The sequence below is a fragment of the Puma concolor genome, chromosome D2 (assembly GCF_028749965.1).
Source record: "Puma concolor isolate L17-30 chromosome D2, mPumCon1.1.hap2, whole genome shotgun sequence".
NCBI lineage: Eukaryota > Metazoa > Chordata > Mammalia > Carnivora > Felidae > Puma > Puma concolor.
Window position 1 is genome coordinate 75,137,864 of NC_141677.1, and position 16,988 is coordinate 75,154,851.

The window sequence follows — 16,988 nt, forward strand, 5'->3', positions numbered from 1 at the left end:
GAACGGACTTTTCAGGATAGGCAAACAATTGGTGCATAATAAGTGCATTCGTTTGGTAAACAGACAATTTTCAAAATGTGGAGCTGCAGGGAGGAGCAAAATAATTCCAAGTGCTCTTGGTGGGAGGAAAGCCTTTACTTTACGTAATAAAGATACCTTTGAACAGCGCGGCGTGCCAGGCCGTGCCCTTGGGCCTGGGGACAGTGACACATGGGGGACTTGCTCCCATGGAGCTGATGTGCTTACTTACGGCAGGAGACAGACGGTAAGGAAGAAAACGAGAGGGATTTTCTTAGGTGCTTAACAAGTGATCGTTATTGATTAGAAACAATGGAAATGTCGCACAATCAGGGATCGGTTTCATATATTGTAATACACCCACGCTGTGAACTATTTTGTATCCATTTTAAACATGGTTTTGAAGAATGCCTAATGACACCGAAAAGTGGTCATGGCTCCTTTATTCATTCAGCAAACATCAGCTGAGTCCCTACTCTGCCAGGTTCTATGCTGGGCTCTGGAGACTGAGCAGGGAGCAGCAGAGGCAAAGCTCAGACAGGCTCCCGGCTGCTCTGGAACTTATATCCTATTCAAGGAGACAGTTAATAAACAGGTGGGGAAAATATCCAGACAGGAAAAAGTCAGATGGAGACAACAAAGAGGGTGACAGAGACTGCCTGGGGCGTGGAAGGGATGCTTAGGCTGAGTAGTCAAGGAGGGCCTCTCAGAGGAGGTGACCCAAGACTAAGAACTGACCAAGAGGTGGCCAGTTGGTGAAGATGAGGAAGCCCTACATTTGACCATCTTTCAAGGGCAAGGTGAGGGTGAGGACACATTGATATTTGCCCTGGCTTGGCAGATCGGAGCTTTTGTGGAAAGTTTAGGACCGGCTAGACTTTCCTTAGTGCCACAGATAGGGAAACTGAGTTGATGTGGTTTGTTCTGGAAACTTGTGCAAAGCCAGGGTACAGCCTTGGGCATGGGCCCCCTGGACAGTGCTCTTCCCATGCTGTGGACCACCCTCGCTCTCAGTAAAGGTCCCTTCTGGGTGCTTTTACAGATCTCGGGCCACACGAAGGCGGTGTCTCTCCAGCCGCCAGCTCTCAAGGATTTCTGGAAGGTCTACAACGTGCATGGTGCTGTGCCCACAGCCACGGACAGACTGAGCCACGAGGGATCCATACCCACGCAGGAAAACGCAAGCAGCTCCCCCTGGGAGCCTGGATGTGGACCCAGCCTTCCGAGGTGCCACCCACAGGCCGCGCATTGAAGGGAGCCCCAGGACAAGGGGTCACTGCAGCCAGGCCGGGCGACTGAACTCTCACCTTTTCACAGACAACTTCTCACCCCCCATTTCATTGGTTCCCCAGTCCCCGACAAGGGATCCAGGGGGGGAGAAGGGGTCATCGCCTCGCACCCCAAGTGGGGAGGGGTGTCCCAGGTCTTCAAAGAAGCCCCAGCCAAGCGATGCAGCCACAGGAATGATATGGGACAAGCCCCACCCCTGCTCGTTCTGTTCCTCGTTGCTGGGCCAGCCCCACTAGCTTTGATCTCGGTCCCACGGAGCTTGGCCCGGCTGTGAGGTCTCCTGCTGTGCCGCCGCAGGCTGGTTCTCCAGCTCTAGGGACTCACTCTGTCTCTCAGTATCGCAGCCTGGATCTGGCCTCCTGCCTGCCAGGCTGTGGCAGCAACATCCCTCGGGACCCAGGGGGAGGTAGCAAGGGGGAAACGTAACCTTGGGCCAGACTGGGGAGGGGTTTGCGTGCCCAGGACAGCTAGGCAGACGCGCTTTGATGGGCAACCGGAGACACCCCATTCGTGACCACCTGGATGGCACGTACGACCCAGCGGAGAAGGTCGTAGGTAGTAGTCGGGAGCTCAGGCTCCGAGGGGCTCCGGGGAGAGGGGTTCACATTCCGGTCGAAGCCATTTCCTCCCTGGCTAACCGTGGCCACCTCTCTTTACCACAACTTGCCTCAGTCTGCTCATCTGTAAAATGGAGATAAGAAAATGAGCCACTTCCTGTGGTTGTTATGGGGACCAAATGACGAAATCTATGTGACAGCAGGTGGCTCGTTATAAACACTCTGCTGGCTGTCACTGATGTCCCCGTCCCAGATGACTTCGGGAGGAATCGGAGCCAGCCCTTTGGAAGCACAGCGACAGCGGTTCCTGGAGCCTCCTGTCCTGCCTTCTGCACGAGACACGTGTAACACCCCTTTCCCGAGTCCTTGTTCTCTTCTCTCCTCTGGCTCCCGGCCCGGGTTGGATGGAAGGATCTCTGGGGGATCAAAGGTTCCTCCTTCACCTTCCTGCTCTCCGCCTCCCTCTGCTCTGGCTTCCCCTGCTCCCAGCTGCCCAAAGGATTTTCCAGCCCCTGCTGGAAGGTCCCCCACTCGCTCCCCAGGAGCGACTGCCCAGGAGACAGCAGTCAGCTCAGCCCTCCTCAGCTCTTAAGACCCTTGATGGTCTGACCCTTCCTTAACTTTTCGGCCTAAGGTGGGTCTGGGAAGTTTAAGCCTGAGTTTGACTCCGGTCTCGACTGCATCTGAGCTGTGAAACCCTGGGAAGTGTGTGTCACCCCTATACATCTTGGTTTTCTTATCTACAAAATGGAAACAATTACACCTGCCTTATGGGCTTCTCAAGCATGGTTGAGGGACGAATGAACAGGGTGTGGACATCTGGAAAGCAACTCACTGTTCTGGGGCCATACTGTGGTTTCCCGTCTCTGGGTCTTCGTTCTTGCCATCCCTCCCCTGGAATGCCCCGTCGCCCTCAGTTACCATTGTCCAAATGGGTATATCTTCTTGCCCAGGGCAGACGCCGCGTCCTCTGTGAAGCTGCCATTGCCACCCTGCCTGACATGATCTCTTCCTCTCAGGTTTCCGGTATCGTGTCCCTGACACCTCTCTCCAGCACCTGGACGGCCTCACGACATACCCGTCTTCGTGTGTCTGCCTTATCTCCTGGGACTGTGAGCTCCTGGAGGGCAGGGCTACCCTTAAATCAGCTCTGGTTTTCCCATAGCACCTTGCGCCCCCTGACCCACCCCCACCCTCCCAGCCCCCGCCCAACAATAGGTGCTTGGGGTGTGCTTGCTCAAGGACACGTGACTGTATGGATGAATGCATGAATCTGGGCAGAGCCATGAAGCACCGAATCAGAGATGGGCCTGATCCCCCGTGCAGCCCATGGTATGGCCTCAGACGGTTGCGTCTCCTTGGGGCAGTCATTTCCTACCCGTGGCCCAAACCTGCATGGGCAGAATGGCCCCCGAGTGCTTATATAGGGAGGGCTTAGGGCAAAAATCTGATGGGCAGTTGGGCCGGGGTTTGTGTGGAAGCTGTGTGACACAGAGCAAATATATATCTAGATCTCCCCTTTATTGCCCAGGAGGTTAAGGGTGGGAACCGGTCGTAGACCCGGACCAGGGGGTGGGGATAAGTCAGCACAAGACATCACTCCCACCGGAGAGGTGGGGTGTCTCCAAAAGTACCTTTCTGGGAGGGAGTGGGGAAAAGCGGGGTTGCATGGGACCCGGGAAAGGGACTCCTGGTGACCTGAATTGTGTCCCCCACACAGGAGCACCTGATTTATTATCAGGGACTGAACCGCGCAAAAGAACAAAGGGCCCTGGGGACATTTGTGACCCAGCTGCTCCTTCTCCATACTGAGCCCAGGCACGGCACTTTCAGGAGTTCTCAGAGGCCCCGGCTCCTTCTTTGCCTGAGCCCCCCCCTCACCTCGCCCCCCCACTGTTACACTCTGGGGCCTCACACATTCCTCAGGCCATGCTGAATCCTAAGTATTTTAATGCCTGATATCTATCTCCGTATGGATTTTTGTTTTATCATGAGGCCACTGGAAAGGTTTTTTTTTTTTTTTTGATATCTCTTTGAAACAGATGTCAGCAGAAGCTTCCAGCACAGATCAAGGGCAGGTTAAGGCCTTTGAGACGGGTCTGAATGTCCCTTTAACATCGTTCAATCTAATACCCAAATATACCTCGAGTCATTACCCTGTTTTTATAAGAAGCTCTGAACCATATGTTCGGGAACTAATTAAGCATACAAATCAAGCCCTGGGATCAGGTGGAACTCTGTTTAAATATCTTAACCTTTTATGATTATCTTAATTTAGAGAAAATTCAAAACACATTCAGAAGTCTTAGAAAATGAACTAACTGGGAATTTACTGGCTGGTTTCTTTTTCTTGATGTTGGGATCAGATCTTTACAAGTCCAGCCCGGATTCCTGGGGAAATCCTCTGTGCTCAGGACTTTCTGGGAATGCAGACATCCATGGGCCTGGGAAGCCCGGGAGGGGCCACACCTGACTACCTTCCCCCCCCCCCCCACAGCTTCTCCCAGTCCGAAAGCCCAGCATTCACCACTGCCCAGCCCAGATGTCTCCTGGTCTCCAGAAAGAAGAGGGAGAAAAAGAATGGACGCCGAACCGGAAGTTTTTTCTTGTTTTTTAATAAAACAAATGAAGTATCAAGTTAGTTGGTGTGAAATATTCTTACGGCCCATGTTGTTTCGGGAAGAGCCCTGGAAGGGAGTTCAGAGCAGGGGCTGAGACGTAACTGCACGGATCTGGCTCTGTGTTGGCTGCAGGTGGCTGAGAGAGAAGGCCAGAGCATGCAGCCTGCCCTCCTTTTTGATTCCAGGTCTATTCTGGCAGGGGGCAGCGAGGGCTGGAGTGGCCAGTGGGTCCACCTTCTCACCCCCTTCGGGGAAAGGAGATGCTTGATCCATAAGGTGTGTTTAAAATATACATGCTTACCTTAAAAAAAGGCGGGGGCGGGGTTGCGCCCGGGTGGCTCAGTCGGTTAAGCATCTGACTTCGGCTCAGGTCATGATCATATGGTTCATGAGTTCGAGCCCCATGTCGGGCTCTGTGCTGACAGCTCAGAGCCTGGAGCCTGCTTCGGATTCTGTGTCTCCCCCTCTCTCTGCCCCTCCCCAGCTTGCACTCTGTCTGTCTGTCTCTCTCAAAAATAAATAAGCATTAAAATAAAATAAAATAAAATAAAATAAAATAAAATAAAATATACAAACTTACCAAATCTGACTTACAACAGGGTCTTACAGTCTTTCAGCTGTTCATTCAATACATCTTTATCGAGCACCTACCAGGTTCTGTAGGGGTTCAGGTAATGGGGATTCAGTGAGCAAGAAAGTCACAGTCTTGGCAAGGATATTAAACCACCTCTGATACAGGTGCTCATTTAGTGGACCAAGACTGAACCGGATCTCAAAACACTCTCTTAAGGCTCTTCGGACCCTTAAATCTCTAGAATAGGGTCTCTAGGTAAAATACAGAATGCTTAGCTAAATTTTAATCTCAGATAAACAACCAATACTTATTGACTATAAGTATGTCCCAAATATTGCCTGGGTCATGCTTTTACTAAATAATTATTGTTCCTCTGAAGTTCGAATTCAACGGGGTATCCTGTATTTTTATTTGGCAAGTCTTACAACCCCACTTTAGAAAAAAGATAGAAATCGCCGGGAGTAAAAGCATCTGAATCTTGCATGTTAAATACTCATTTTGGAGGAACACAGCAGGAACACAGTGTCGTGCCAGGCCCCTTTATCTGTTATTTCGTCTAGATCTCACCGCAACTCCATGAAATAGCTTCTATCATCGTCGCCATCTTGCCTATGGGTAGATGGAAACTCAGAGAGGTTAAGTGACTTGCTCAAGGTTGCCCAGCCTGGGCTTTTTCCATGGTATCCCAGTTCCAAGCTGATGGCAATCTTTGCAGAGTTCTTATTTTCCTAGCTTGCCCCAGCTTCTCTCAACTTCTTCCCCCTTTTCCCCCCCACAAACGCTCAAGGAGAGATTCACTCCCATCAGATCAATGTCACTGCCATAATGAAAACCACTGCCCAAGCCCATGAAGGACGAGATCTGTCGAACCCTAATGAGAATGGTTCCGATTATGCAAAAAGCAACCTCATGGTTATTCTAATGTTACAAGTAAATATAAAACATTTAGAAATAGTTGGCTTGCGCTGTTTTTTTCAAGTACAGATGTCTGACTCCCTGCCAGTTTGTTATTAAAAATGCTACGGTGGTTTGGGTACAAAGATTGCTGTAAAAATAAAAGCCGATGCACTCCGAGGGCTTGTTTTGACTTTGCAGGCAAAGTCAGCGACGGCGAGGCTAAAGCACATGGTGGCTAGCGGTGGCTCCAAAGCGGGAACCCTGTCATTCACGGCTCAGTCACTGCCCCGCTTAAAAGCCTGCGGGAACTCTCGGTGCACCTCAAATCCCAGATCGGCTCCCGCAGCCCTCCGGCCCTACCTGCTCCCTCTCCCCCCCTCGCTTAGCGGCTTCTGGCTTCGTCCAGCGCCACACATTTGCACTTGGTGCGTCCTCCGCCTGTGCAAGTTTCCCCCTGGGCTCCTCATTTAGCGGGCGCCTCCCAGCCTTCACCCTTCAGGCCGGTCTGGCCACCTTCTCTGATGTGGGTGTCGCCCCTCCCGGCTCCCGCTGCTTTCCTTTGCTTCCTTCTCACCCTGGAATGACTGTTAACTTTTCTGTCTTTCCCTCCAGAGAGTAGGTCCCTGTCTGTTTCATTTCCACACTTTGTCTCCAGCAAGTAGAGCAATGTTGAGGCACGCGGTGGTTGCCCAACGAACGTTTGGTGAACGAAGTAATGAACTTACCAAAGCACCTGAAGTCTTGCGTTGCGGAGTCCCCTCCCGGTCCGTGGGCCAGAAGGAAAGGGGCAAGTTCTGCACATTTTAATCAACTCACGCAAAGCACTGAAACTCGGGAGGGTACTGGACCTCTGTCAGCAGTGGTGGTGAGGCCAGCAAGAATTTCCAGGATGGCGCTCCCGATCTCAGCAACGGAAAGCTTTAATTTGCTATAGCTATTGCTCGTGTCTAGCAGGAGAGGTATAAAAGAGACAGAAGATTGAGGGGGTTCGAATGCACCAACACAAATATTGTCTCCCTAATAACCCTGCTATTCTGGGTAAACGCACTGATGTGATGAGAATGATTTTGGGGCACGGGAGAGGGAGAGTCCCTGGAGCCTTTGTACCTAGCTTGGCATTCAAGGCTCCTCACACACTTGCTTCAATCTCCTCCTTCAATTTCTTCTCATGCCTCTCTTCATGCAACCTGCGTCCCTTTGGTCCTGAATTATCTGTCACACATCCCATTCCCTGCATGCTTTCGCTCTGCCTGTCCCTTTACTCCCAAGGAGCCCTTGAGCTAGAATGCCCCTCCCCCACCTTACAGATCCAAAGCCCACTCCCTGGTTCAAAGATCATCTTCTTCTCGGACTTTTATCATATCCACCCCCGCCTGGCAGTGATCTCTCCCTCCGCTGAACAACCTGGGCATTTTTCCCCCTTTAAGGGGAAAGTCATGTCTGGCTTGATATCAAGCCCGACTTCATGCTCCATAAGGGGCAGGAGCTGTGCCTCATTTTTTGTGATAAGTGAGTCAATGGCACTTCCTGGGCACGTGCAGCCTTGTGTCATTAGCTCTGCTCGAGCTCGAGCATGGGGCAGTGTCAGGAAGCTGCACTGATCGGAATCCAAAACTTAACTCCCCTTCCCCAAGACATGAGAGAGAAACGGCTTATAGACTGGGTAATCTAAACCAGTGTCTATAGGACCCTACGTGTCCAGATGAAAGGTCCAGAAAACAGACTGAACTTTCCCCCTTTGCATTCAGATGTTTTCCTGTTGGGTGGCCAAGAGCCTGAAACAGCTGAATTCCTGGGCGTTCGACAAACCTCTCCCATCCCCAACTTTCCCAAATATTTTATTCCAAAATTCTGTCCAAATAAAAAAATCCCTAAAGAAACTCAAGCACTAACACCAAACACATGAGCGCAGGAACCAGAGACCCGAGTGGAAATAAACACCCTGTTTTTGCCAGGTAGACGTTGTCAAATATAGGAACATGCAAATATATTTATCTCAAGTGGGTCATAAACAAAGCAGGCATCTCCCACGGGGTCCGCGTTCACGTACAAGAAGTCGGTAACTGGTTTTGGAGAATCTTGCACGTATCAAGCTAGGGATCCTCCCTTGCTGCGTGATCCAGGAGATTTGGAAATGTTCTGCGAGCAATGTGGTTTGAAAACGAAGCCCAGTACAAGCGTTTGATCCACACAGGACAGGATGCGTGCATCTGCAGCCGTCCTGAGTCGACGGGCTAAGGGTAAGCACTCCTATCACATACGGAATCCGGATTTATTATTTTGCTTCGGGACACACACGTCTTCCGCGTTCTCTACATATAGGACACATGGAGAGGCGAGGTACGAGTCCCGTGACTAACACCCAAGTGTGGCCTTGGCAGCTTCGGGGCCACTGTCATATTTTCAACAACTGATCGCTGCTCGAGGGTGAACTAGTAAAAATGTTTCCCTGAACTCATCATGAATTGCAACAGGAGGAAACACTCCATCACTGAGAAGTGACACTAATGTATTCTATTAGATTTGCTTATCATGTTAAAGAGCATATTAAAAGGAAATGTTTGGAAAAGAGATGCCATAACGTCGTATGACGGATTGAGAATTCCTAATTTGGAAAAAATGTGCTAAGACAACATGATTGATGCGAGTGACCTACTTTATTTTATAAGAACGTATGAGTTGCCTTGGGCTCATTGGTACACATATTTGGAAAAAGTTGGTTTTTTTCCACATTAAGTTTTTATTAACATTTTCAAAAGAGCAGAAACACCATAGAAGGATATAAGTTGTGACTTGTCAATGCAGATGTGTTTGTAGTCATTTGTTGTGCAGAAAAACTTACCCCCTTGCTGGAAGGGTTTCTGAATTAGGAGGTTCTTGCCAAGGGAACACCTGATGGGGAGAAACATGACACCGTTTTCCCTGATAAAAAATGACAGGGAATGGGGCATTTTTATCGAAAGCACAAATGGGTCTTCTGCTACTTATAGCTAGTGATCTCTCAGAATGATTAACATTTCGTGGAGCCCCCTGGCCACCTTCCTGCAGCAGAAAGCAAACGAAATCGAGGCTGAGTTAACCATTTTATTTCTCCTTTGGAAACTGAAGCCCAGGGGGGCGCCTGGGTGACTTAGGCGGTTAAGCGTCCGACTTCGGCTCGGGTCATGATCTCGCAGTTGGTGAGTTCGAGCCCCGCGTCAGGCTCTGTGCTGACAGGTCGGAGCCTGGAGCCTGCTTTGGATTCTGTGTCTCCCTCTCTCTCCGCCCCTCCCCTGCTCACGCTCTGTCTGTCTCTCTCAAAAATGAACAAACATTAAAAAAATAATAATAAATAAAATAAAACGGCCCTGGAAACTGGAGCCCAAAGCTGGGGTTTCCCGTTATCAAACGAAGCCACTTGGTCTGGAAGTTGGGAACTCTTGGATTTATCCCGGAAACAGAGCTGTGGGGGCTCCGACAGAGGGCTAGTGGCAGGAAAAAACACTCTGTTCCTGTTAAAATGACGTTGCCAGTGAGTTTAAGACTTCAGAAAAGCCTATGGTATGATGTTTACTGAAGAAAGTGGGATCTGAAGAAGAAATATGTATTGAAAAGTAGAGGTCGGAGAATAAACTGGCATAAGCTTTCTGGAGGGCAATTTGTCAACTTGTCACCGAAACCTTAGATTTCTGCGTGTTTTTTTTTTTTTTATTTCTGCATGTCTTTGAACCCAGAATGCCACTTCTAGAAAGTTCTCCTAAAGAATAATAATGAATATTCACAGAGCTTTAAGTAATAAGATGTTCACTATAGATATATAATATTAAGAAATTGACTAGCTAAATGTCTGCCGTTGGGGGTTGCTTTTTCCCCACATTTAATGCAGCTATTGAAATGATGATGTAGAATAATAACACTGTAGGAAAAGGTTTGTAATAGTTAATGAAATAGGAAAAGTGGGTTAGAAAACAGTATGCAAAATATGATGCTATTTCAACAACTCCGTATACATGCATCTATTTAATTCTTAGACCTGTACATTGTATACCTCAGGAGATATATGTACAATGTCATATATATTGTGATACTATTTTAAGTATATATATGTATAAATGTATACAATATATACACTATGTATATATAATAAATCTTTTTTGGGGGGGTGGAACATTCATCAAAATGTTAAGAATAACTTTTTCTAAAGAGTAAATTTTGCAAGGGCACCTGGGTGGCTCAGTCAGTTGAGCATCTGACTTCAGCCCAGGTCATAATCTCACAGTTCATGGGTTCAAGCCCCATGTCGGGCTCTGTGCTGACAGCTCAGAGCCTGGAGCCTGCTTCAAATTCTATGTCTCCCTCTCTCTTTGCCCCCCCGCCCCGCTCATTCTCTGTCTGTCTGTCTGCCTCTCTCTCTCTTTCTTTCAAAAATAAATGTTTAAAACAATTTTTTTAAATAGTAGATTTTACAGGTACTGTTTGTCACTTTCTTTTTGTGTGTTTTCATGTTCTACAATAGACATGATTTTCTTTGGTAATAAGCAGAGCAGTTATTAAATGGAAAATCCAAGAGACTCAACTGATTAGTTAATAGAAACAATAAGAGAGTTTGCAAGGATTCCCAGACACAAACTAGTTTTCTTATACAATAGAAATAGCAAGTTGAAAATATAAAATGAAAATTATTCCTTTCACTATAGCAAAAACAAAACAAAGCGTAAATCACCCATAAACCTGAAAATACACTGACTAATTCATGCAAGAGATACCTAAGACCTGTTTGGAAGCAAATATTGAATACACTGAAGAAAGTCTAAATAAAATACATTATTGTATGTCTGCTTGGGATATCTAAACATTGCTAAGATTTCAATTCTTCCCCCAACTTAGTTTATACATTTTATGCAACTTCAATAAAATTTCTTTTTTCAAAAATTTTTATTTATCTATGTTAAAGTAAGCCCCAACTTGGGGCTTGAACTCACAACCTGAGATCAGGAGTCGCATGCTCTACCAAATGAGCCAGTCAGGCACCCCAGTAAAATTTCTGATTAAGACAATTGGCAAATTGATTCTAAATATTATCTAGGAGGCCAGATACATAAGAATAAACAATTTTTATAGAAGAAGAAAAATGAGATGGGGCTTGCCCCATTGGGTTTGAAAAGATATTATTAAAGTCAGAAGAATTAAGCACGATAATGTTGTAGAAATATCAAATAGATAAACAAAGAAAATAGAATGTAGAATAGAATGAAATAGGTTAATGGAATAAAATGTATGTTACATGATAAAGATTGTATTTCTTATTTGTAGAGAAATAGGGTTGGTGCTTCAATGGTGTTGGAATAATCAGTGATCCATTTGGAGGGGGAAAAAGTGGGTTTTCACCTCATGCCACATTCATAAAAAAAATCCCAAATGTATTAAAGAGGCATGCATTGTTTTAATTTATAAAAGCTGTAAAAGAAACTAGATAAAAAACAATTCCATAATCTTGAGAATGAGAAAAGGCTTTCTTAAAAACAGATAAGCCTCCGAATCCATAAAGGAAAAAACTAACAATTTTACCTGCATACATATTTAAGTCTTTGGTATGGGACATGAACACTATAAACACATGACAAACTAGGGAAATAACATAACTTGTAGGATAAGCAATGGATTAAGAGCTTTGCTGCATAAAGTGCTGCTTTATATAAGAAAAAGACCAGGGTGTCTGGGTGGCTCAGTCGATTAGGTGTCTGACTTCGGCTCAGGTCACAATCTCACAGTTGGTGAGTTCGAGCCCCACGTCAGGCTCTGTGCTGACAGCTCAGAGCCTGGATCCTGCTTCGGATTCTGTGTCTCCCTCTCTCTCTGCCCTTCCCCCATTCACGCTCTGTCTCTATGTGTCTCTCAAAAATGAATAAACATTTAAAAAAAATAAAAAAATAAATAAGAAAAAGACCATCATTCCAATAGAAAAATCGGAAGGCACAAGCGAGATTTTTACAGCAGAAGAAATGCATCTAGCTGCTAAACGTACAAAAAAAGATACTCAACCTCACTAACGAGCAGCTTAAAATTAGGAGAAAATAACATCCTCACTCATCGCTTTCAAACGTTTAAAATGGAAGGTAACACTCAATGTATTGAGGATGTGCCGAAATATCTTTGATCCTGTAATTCCATGACAGGGAGTTTATCCTATGGAAATGATACAAAATGGCCTGATAAGTTGCTACAAGTCTCTGCCGTTGGTTGAAGGAAGGAGACATCCTACAAACACGGTGATAGAAAGAAGGTCTGAGAGACCAGGGATCTTTGCGACCCCAATATTTATGTGTATTGTTTAAGGAGCATACATGGGGCGCCTGGGTGGCTCAGTCGGTTGAGCGTCCGACTTCAGCTCAGGTCACGATCTCGCGGTCCGTGAGTTCGAGCCCCACGTCGGGCTCTGGGCTGATGGCTCAGAGCCTGGAGCCTGCTTCCGATTCTGTGTCTCCCTCTCTCTCTGACCCTCCCCCGTTCATGCTCTGTCTCTCTCTGTCTCAAAAATAAATAAACTTAAAAAAAAATTTTAAGGAGCATACATAACTATTTGAGTATTGTGGAGTGGGGGAGGCGCCTTCCCTGACTTGCCTCTTCTGTGATATTTACATGTTTTAGGATCATGTCACTTTTAAAATAAAAAAACAACACCCATCTGACACTCGTGCCCAGAGAGGCGAGGTGACCCCAAGGCTGACAGCACACCAGGACCTGGGGCGTTGGGTCTCCTGATGCCCAGGCCTCCTCTGCCCCCAGAGTTCCTTCTTCCCGCTGAGGAAGAACCCCCTCCCCCAGGGGGCCCCTGAGGTGCCCTGAAAACGTCACTTGCTGCCACCTGTCGGGCATACACAGCATTGGTCTAATGGGTTTCAGGGTGAGGCCTCAACCCGCAGTAGTCATGGGGCCGCCCAGCCAGTGCCAGCGCCAGCTGGCCCTCTTGCCTCCTAAGGGACATCCCGTGAGGGCGTCTGTGGGTTCTAGGAGGACCAGTGGGGTGGCAGAGGTCGAGGGGGTAAAGCAGGAAGACACATGGCCTCCAAGAGTCTAACGACATCAGCTGGTATTGTAAAGTGTTTTATGATTCTTTTCCATCCATCACCTCATTTGATCTACGGAATCGCCTCCTGAGAAGAGAATCAGCGGGACTGTTACTAATCCCATTTTCCAGAAGAGACCACTGAGACTCAGGAGGCTGAGCCACAGACCTGGTCACACAGCTGGAAGGTGTGGAGAGGGAATGAGACGTTGGGTCAGCTTGTTGTTCATTCTCCGCTCCTGCCACACGGCTGCTTCTCTTCTGGGAAAGCACCCACCCACCCTCAGCCCGTGGAAGCAAGTTTCCCTTGCTGGAGATCGGCCTCGACCGAGAGCACTGTGGAGCTTTCTGCACAGTCGAGGAGGACTTCTGACTCCTAGCCCCCGACCCAGCGTCTAGGATGAACTGGGTCTCCTCTGGCAGCCTTTGGCTCCTTGGCGGCTAAGGCTGGTTGGGCTGCTTGCCTGGGGAGCCCCAAAGAAAGGCACAGATCTGAAGGTTCTCCAATGGAGGGTATCGTCCTGCCCGGGAAAAGCTTCTAATCACTAGAGCTTGATCTGGAAGCCCCAAGTGCCCCTGACTCGCACCTGTGCTCTGGCAATCTAGCACCGTGCGTGGCCTACAGCAAAATGCTCCACAAAGGTTTGCTGAGTCAGTAGATCGGCCGTGAAGGCCTGGGTTCCCACTCCAATCTGTTGGATCTCACCCTGACCTCAGGCTATCCCTGTCCCCACCCCGAGACTCTTCTTTCCCTACTGTAACACGAGTGGGGGTCAGTCTCTGGGACCTGAAGCAATCCCTCATGGCTGGGGGCGCTAACCAGCTTACTTCCAGAACAAAGGGGCTGGAGGAGCAGAGGCCAGCCTAATGCAAGAGGCTCAGAGCCAGAGGCTGGAGGGAAGGGCAGGAGAGTTCTCCCAACAGCTCTTTGGAGTCCACCTTTCTAGCTGTTTCACTGAATTCAACTTCCCCAAGAATATGACTCCGCCATGAGCAGCCCCTTAAAACCAGAGACCTTGCTCCTCTGCTTCTGCGTGTTCTCAGCACATGGCAGGTGCCTGTGAACACGGGTGGTCTATTGCAACAACTTGCCACAGTAGAAACGAGAAGCTTAGGACTGTAAATGATGTTATAGGCTATGCAGTCCATCGCCCTCCATTGGAGACCCAGAAGACTTGCCCAAGGTCCCAGAGGGAGAGAGAGAGAGAAAGAGAGAGAGGCAATGGAAGAGATTTGGCCAGCCTGAATGAGCTGGTTTTCAGAGATCAGCCAAAGCGAAGGCCAGCTCACTTGATTTGGGTTGGAAGCCAGGAGAACCTGATTGGGAACCACCCAGCACATACCAGAACCCCCACATTGGCTCCAGCCAAAGCACAATTACTGCTGGGAGAGGCACGATGCTCTCATAATGAAGTCATATCTATCGAAGAGATCCTTGAGGCTACTTACCTGTGAAATAATTACATGTGCCTCAGAACTGGGAGATCAAGGATTTTTATCCAACATCCCATGATGCTCTTAAAAAAGGTTTCACTATAAACTGCAGGTGGGGTGGGGAGAGGCAACATTTCTGAGCCAGGGCACCATGTTTTAATTCCACCTTTTATGTTTTGGCATCGTCTCATCTATGTGTCTATATCTCTCTGTAGACATATTAAAACAACATTAAAGTAGATTAAAAGAGCAACAATTGTCATCCATAATCATGTTGCCACTACTCCATTGTACCCACATGCATACACCTTGTTTAATTACACAAGCGATACACCAGTGCAGTCTCCTTGTCAGAAATGAAGCAAGAAGTATACATTGTAGTCAGAAAATGTACCCCCGCCCACATCATTCCCCCACCAGTGCCCTTTTGCTCCTTTGAGGTAACACACTTGTCACTTGTGTATTTCCGGAATTTTTCTCTAAGAGCTCATTTAAATACATACATATAACTAACTATACACTACCATGTGAACGAAACAAACAGGTGTTTACTTTTTTAAATTATTTTATTTTATTTTTAAGACAGAGCGAGCAGGGGAGGAGCAGAGAGAGAGGAGGACAGGGGATCCAAGGCAGGCTCTGCGCTCACAGCACAGAGCCTGACGAGGGGCTGGAACTCGGGACCCGAACCGTGAGATCATGACCTGAGCTGAAGTCGGATGCTCAGCCACCCAGGTGCCCCGGTAAGTGTTTATTTTAAACATTAATGGGGTTGGGGCGCCTGGGTGGCGCAGTCGGTTAAGCGTCCGACTTCAGCCAGGTCACGATCTCGAGGTCCGTGAGTTCGAGCCCCGCGTCAGGCTCTGGGCTGATGGCTCAGAGCCTGGAGCCTGTTTCCCATTCTGTGTCTCCCTCTCTCTCTGCCCCTCCCCCGTTCATGCTCTGTCTCTCTCTGTCCCAAAAATAAATAAACGTTGAAAAAAAAAAACATTAATGGGGTCATATCATGTATTGTTCTGGAACTTGCTTTATCTCCCTTTAGCAGGTCTTGGAGAACTTCCCATAATACTACATATAGACAGCTACTTCCATCTTTTTAACAGTGACACGAGTTTCTGTAGAATGAAAACAACATAATTTTTTACCAGTCCCCCATTCAGGGACACAGGGTTGTTTCCAATTTTTCAAAATTCCAAACAGTGAATATATATATATATATATTCAGTGAATATATATTTTCAGGCTTAAGCGTTCTGCCTCTCTCATGTGGCTGATGAATCTTTTAATTCATGTCAGCAGACTGTCCTACTGGGGAATGTCAGCTCCATGAGGGCAGAGATTTTGTCTGTTTTCTTTACTGCTGCGTCCCCAGGGCCCCTAACAGTGTTTGCTCAGCAGAGGTGCACCATAAATATTTGTTGAATGAAAAACTGACAAGCAAGCAATTGAAAGGCATTTTAACAATTAATGCTTTCCTAATGTCAGAACTTCACAAAGGCGTTTTTACTTCCTAATCACATCTGTCCTCAGAACAATTGTGTGATGTCAGTGGATCCTGCATTGTTATTACCCCCAACTTGCTGGTAGAATGGCATCAGGAGGAGAAAACATAGAGGATTTTATGTCTGGACACATTCAATAATAGTTATCTAGTTCCCCAACTAGTCCTTAAGAGCAAGGATCATGATCGCTAAGGCTTTAAACCTTGTTAATTGCAGGTCAGTTGCAAATTTCCTTATAAATGGTAAATGCACACTATTGCTTGAGTGAATAAATGATCCCAAAATACTATAAATATGTGAGTTTCAGTGGTGCCGTACTTCTGAGGGGATAGTCCATTAACCCACTCTGCTTTCAAGACGGCAACCAAGCCATCGTGACCCAACTTCACCATCCGGTGAATGGAATGGGGAACAGCCTTTCTTTCTTCCCCAGTGTTGGGGGCTATGCTTTTTCCTCCCTCACTACCAGGTCAAATACACCTCTGAAAATCCTTCTCCTAGGTTTACATACCTTCTAAATTCTCGTTTTTCTCTTTGGAATTATAAGTATTGCCTACCTCTACTCCCTTCAAATAATTTGAAAGTCAAAACCAACCAGCCCCAAACGTGACAGAGAAGTCGATCTTTCATGCTCTACCATGGAAAGGGGAGACATACATTTAAAAAAAAATTTTTTTTAATGTTTTTATTTATGTTTGAGAGGGAGACAGACAGACAGACAGAGAGCTGGGGAGGGGCAGAGAGAGAGGGAGACACAGAATCCAAAGCAGGCTCCAGGGTCTGAGCTGTTAGCACAGAGCCCGACATGGGGCTCAAACTCATGAACCGTGAGATCATGACCTGAGCGGAGGTCAGACACTCAACCGACTGAGTCACCCTGGACATATATATTGAAGTAGAATCAGATCTAGGACCACTGCCCTTTGAAGTGTCCCAGGACCTTAGAGTCTCTCTACAGGGCTTCCTCTAACTCCTTACCCCAACGACTCACCCTGCTTCAAAATGTGTTCTCCCCTGCCAACTGGCATTCTCTTCTATTTTTCTGTTTTC

The 16,988-nt window shown here is 47.3% G+C and overlaps 1 long non-coding RNA gene across 2 annotated transcripts; it reads left to right on the forward strand.

Moving 5' to 3' along the window:
* Positions 1 to 1,347: 1,347 nt before the first annotated feature.
* Positions 1,348 to 4,455, forward strand: LOC147576184 (uncharacterized). Of its 2 annotated transcripts, none has more exons than XR_015241870.1 (4): positions 1,348 to 2,209; positions 2,885 to 2,977; positions 3,067 to 3,197; positions 4,363 to 4,455. It is a non-coding gene; the product is annotated as an uncharacterized LOC147576184 (long non-coding RNA). The 2 variants fall into 2 exon arrangements; XR_015241871.1 differs by lacking the exon at positions 1,348 to 2,209 and adding an exon at positions 2,233 to 2,295.
* Positions 4,456 to 16,988: the final 12,533 nt, after the last annotated feature.